The following is a 5,039-nucleotide window of genomic DNA, read 5'->3' as shown; positions in this document are numbered from 1 at the left end:
TCTTTACTTGGCCAATGGAAATAAAGCTTTATTTTAATAGGTCCCAGGAGGGTGACTCTATAGGTCACTCTTTATTTTAATAGGTCCCAGGGGGTGGACAAAGGGGCCCACAGCTATTAAGGGTTATGTTATTATACATTGGGTAGACCAAGGGAGGTGAATTTTCTAATCAAGGGTAAGCAATCCCCAGCCACCTTTGAAAGCACCAACCCTGTGATTGGTACATATGAGGTTAAACACAAGGACTGATAGAATTGTTTTGGAGTCAGGGGACATACTCGTGAAAGTCATTAGTTACTCTTGCTATTTTCTATCCACATATATATCTTCCTTCTCTGAGTAAAGAGCCTAATCTAATTGGCTTATGCTGTTGTTTAATCAATATAAAAACAAATAATAAGATTTCAACACTTCAAGGATTTATTTTTTGATTGATATAGATCCACATTCCACTTATGTGAGGCCCAAGCTCTGTGTGTCTTATTAGATGACTTCAAGAGACAATAATTCCAAAAGGACCACTAGCCAGGGGTCAACCTGGTAATATGTTCTTCTGAACTTGGCTTCGCTGCTCCTTAGACAACAGGTGTGCAGTTCATCACTGGCGTGAAATAATTATAATTTGTCTTCTGTTCTATATTAGAAAGGAATAGAAAGGAAAGAGAGAGAGAAACAAAAAGGAAGGATAATGAGCAAAACAGACACAGAGCGAAAGAGAGCAGTAGGACAAAGAGGGAAAGGAGGAGGGAAAGGATCTAGAAAGAGCTTTAGAAGGGACCCAGGGCGATCCTCTCGTTTTACAGATGAGAAACCTGAGGCCCAAAGAAGGAGAGGATTCAGTCACAAAGGGAGAAAACAGTGAGTCAGGATTCAAACACAGGCCTCCCAACTCCAAGAACAGCAGACCTGCCCTCCAATCACTCTTCCCAGTCTCCTCAGTAAAATCCCTAGACTCCTGCTAGGGAATCGATCAGCTTTGGTGCTAGCTCCAGACTTCTCTGGGCAAGAGGGAGTGAGGGCAGAGACCACAAGAAGTTCTTCTCAGCTTGGAGGTAGGGAGTCCTAGGGTACCCTTCTAGTACTTTAGGTGCCCAGGGCAAAAAAATGGGGAAGGATGCATCCCTGGCCCTTGACTCAGAAGCCAGACTTTTGCCTGTCTTGGGAAATTTGCTCAACTGGCATGGGTGAACTTGGAGAACAGGGGCTTTCCAGAAAGATACCTCTCTTCCCACTCACCTGCTAGGCTTGACTCATGACCTCATGAGGTGTGTTCAGGAATGTCTGTGTCTAAGAAGGCCAAATTTCAACAACCTGACAGAACCAGCACTGCCCAAGGAGGGAAGAGACCTGGGATTTCATCCCTGCTCTGGTACTCATTTTGCTCCTCTATTTCTTCTTCTGTAAAATAAAGGGATCAGACAAGGTGCTGTCTAAGGTTCCTTCTATTTCTGCCAGTCAACAAGTCTTTGGCATCCAAGTTCCATCTTGGCTGAAGCTCAGATTCAGTGACAGTTGAATGATCCTTCTTTTGTGACCTAGATCCCTAGCATTCTATCCAACTCTAACATTATCTCATGATATATTTAGAGTTTTAGAGGGATTGACTTCAAGCCTTCTTTCAGTTCCATTACCACCCCTTTTTTGATATAGGAATTACCACTATGCCCCAACCCCTAATTAAGTTTCTTAGGTGCTAAGTGTGAAAAAGCAATTAACCTTACTTAGCGCCTAGTTATCAAGAAAAATTAATTAAAGTAGTAAGATACCAGATGGTCTGCTTCCTCTCTCCTGGAGATACTTCCTCTTCATTGGTCTTAAGGTATCCCTGGGTTTCTGTCCATGGGGCCATTATCCTGGGATCTTGAAAAAGGAAGATGCTTTTGCTCTTCCCCATCCCATTCTGGGAATGGGGTCTGTTTGCTCTAAAGCATGGTGGGTGCCTCTCAGGTGGTTTGCCTTTCCCATGGTTTATGGTTTATGCTTCAGATACAAAAATTTCCAGTAACTGTTCAGTCTATCCTTAAATTATCTTGTGTTACACTTATCCAGAGAGAGGTTGTATGATCTAGGTAGAATTTAAGCAGACCTAAGAGGCTTTTGTTTTGTTTTTGTTCTTATTTATCATGATGCCTCAGATGCAGTAAGCACTTAATAAATGTTCATTAGAATGAATTGAATTTATTGAATTCTCAAAGACAATTTTCTCTTTTCTTTGGGAGAACTCAAAGATTGGTCTACCTAGTCTCTTCTAGTAGACTGGAAAAAGCCTTGGATTTGGAACTGCAGAAGGCTGGATTCAAATGAAGCCAAAGAAGTTATAACAGGGAGGTATAGCGGCAAGAGTTAGAACAGTGGGGGTACCTCTATAACTCAATTGTGCTGTATTTGGAGTCAATGGACTTGATTTCAAATCCTGCTTCTGCTACTTAATTTCTCTAAGAGGGCAAGTCATTTAACATCTTTAGGCCTCAATTTCCTCATCAATAAAATGAGAGAATTGGACTAGATAATCTTTAAATTCCCATATAGCTCTAGATTGATGATTGTCTATGGCCCTTTTCCTGTCTCACCCTTTTTAAAATTTTAATTTGTATATATATAAATATATATTTAATATAGAGAATAAAAATTTTAGGGAAAATTATTTTTAAATGCATTTATTGTATTTCCCCTCCAAATATATGTTGGAATAATTTTTTACATTTGTTTTCTGACATTTTGTATTCCAAATTCTCTGCCTTCCTCTTTCCCCTCTCCCCTGGCAAATAATCTGATTCAGACTTTGTTTTGTCTTTTAACCTTTACCTTATGTCTTAGAATCAATACTGAATATTGGGCAGAAGGGCAATAAGGGCTAGGCATTGGGGATCAAGTGACTTGCCCAGGGGTCAGCCAGGCAGGAAGTGTCTGTGGCCACATTTGAACCCCATACTGGGAGGAATACTCTCTGGAACTCACTCTCTGTTCACTGAGTCACCCAGCTACCCTGCCCCATATAGATTTTACTTGTACTATCATGAAATACATTTTTCCATATTTGGCATGTTGGTTAGGAGGCAGAGCCAAGATGGCGGTGTAGTAGCAGCAAAAGCTGAAACCACTCTGATGGTCCTTCCAAACCAATATTTAAAAAGTGCCTCAAAATGACAGGTGTCAAAAACCAACAGCAAGAGGGAGTGAGGGGGTTCTCCTGCTGAACACAACCATATTTGTCATGTTGTAAAAGAAAACACTAATTGCTTATGTAAGAAATAACTCAGGAAACCCACCATTCCTTCTAAAGATGGCCATTGTGGAGATGAAGAAGAAAGAAGAATAAGAACACCCATTGGCTCCTTTTTCCTCTTGGATCCCCTTCCCAGATCTTGCTTTCTTCTACCCCAGAGCCTCAGCCACACTCTACAATCATCCTCAGCCTCTATCCCTATTCCTTCCTTTCCTCCCAAACTCTCGGCTCTAGCTTCTTACCACCCTTTCACCCAACTATTCTCCTTTCTCTTCTCCCTCCTTGTCCTTACATGTTACATGATGATGCAGTACTAGCAGTATGTTGTAATAGTAACAGCACTGGGTTTAGGGTGAGAGGGGTGTGGGTTCAAATCCTGTCACTGTTACTTAGTACCCATATGATGGTGTGTACCAGTCACTTAAATTCTCTGTGCCTGTCTCCTCATCAGATAGGAACTCAGTTTCTAGTTGAAAACTCTATGATCCTAGTAACATTGGCTTATTATTACAGGTAACCCACACTGAGACTTTCCCATCGTGGTTTTGATATATTAAGGGTTGGCATAAGAAATTAAATGGGAAAATTGGGGAAGTTTTGCAGAAGTCACAGACAACACACAAAGGTCAACATGACATAAAAAACTTTAGAAACTTGGAAATGTGTAAAATATATGTATAATCAGCATATTTTATCCTTTAATACCAAAATATGTACAATTTCTTTTTCAAAGTTAAAATTAGTGAAAAGAACACAAAAGCCAAAAACTTTTACACAGATTTTCTGGATTGTGGGGGTGCTTTGCACCTAACCTCCACAATATGGAAGGGAGTCATAGTAACCCCATGAATTAGGAGACATCTCTTCCCAACGTCCCCCAAACCATTTTATAGATAAAGAAAAAGAAGAGGCATCTAGGAACTTGAGTTCTAGTCTCAGACACATGGACTAGCATATATTCTAGCCATCATGTGCATGCAGACGCCATTAATGCTGGTGAATTAACTCTTCTCCCTACATCCCTGGAAGTCTCAGGGGGAACTGGGGTTGGCTCTGACCCAACAAAGAGGCTCCCAATCTAAAAAGCTCCTCCTGGCTCATTTGCGAATCCTGTTAGACTCCTTCTCCTCCCCCCAAAGGGGCCAAGATTCCTATCAGGAGCCTCTGGTCACTCATGTTCAAGACAAAGAGTCAAACCCCTGCTGGAAGGGTCCAGGGTGCAAACACATCTCCATGTATATTCTAGGGGACTGCCCTTGCTACTTAATGGACTTGCTCTTGGTCATATTGTGTTAGAACTACTTGAGAGATGGTATAACATTGTAAAGAGATTATTCACCTTAGAACCAAGAAGACCTGGGTTCATTTATCACTCCAGACAATTAGCAGCTCTATGACTCTGGACAAGTCATTTGAACTCTGCCTCAGTTTCCTCATATGCAAAATGAAAAAGGTTGGACTCGACTTCCCTCCAATTCTATATCTGTGTATCTTATTATGAATAAGGACTTGAAGCCAATGTTCTGGATTCCGAAACCACTGTTCTTTTCTGTCACGTAAGCTATATTTCAATGCCAGAGGAGTTCACTTGGATTTGGGGGGTCTGCTAGGAACCTGATCACTGCATATAACAGTGTTGTTATAAGAAAATGCTGACAGAGCGCCAAAGAATTGACTTGCAGATGAACTTTTGGAATGCAGCCCATTTCTAAGCTGGGGCCTGCCTTGCGCCTCCACCCCCAGCCCATGACATGATTAGAGAAAAACTGGAAGCGGTGAACAGAGAGACGTCCCTGCTCTCCCCTAAGTTAAT

The 5,039-nt window shown here is 41.4% G+C and overlaps 1 long non-coding RNA gene across 1 annotated transcript in view; it reads right to left on the bottom strand.

The window, feature by feature from the left end:
- Positions 1-1,242: 1,242 nt before the first annotated feature.
- LOC103106125 (uncharacterized) overlaps positions 1,243-5,039 on the bottom strand; it is a 10,900-nt gene continuing 7,103 nt past the window's right edge. Inside the window, exon 3 of the long non-coding RNA XR_008911143.1 lies at positions 1,243-1,398. This is a non-coding gene — a long non-coding RNA (uncharacterized LOC103106125). The remainder of the gene's footprint in view (positions 1,399-5,039) is intronic.

Source organism: Monodelphis domestica, chromosome 4, assembly GCF_027887165.1.
Source record: "Monodelphis domestica isolate mMonDom1 chromosome 4, mMonDom1.pri, whole genome shotgun sequence".
Classification (NCBI taxonomy): domain Eukaryota; kingdom Metazoa; phylum Chordata; class Mammalia; order Didelphimorphia; family Didelphidae; genus Monodelphis; species Monodelphis domestica.
The sequence above is the reverse complement of the archived record's forward strand: the minus strand, read 5'-3'. Positions and strand labels throughout refer to the sequence as shown.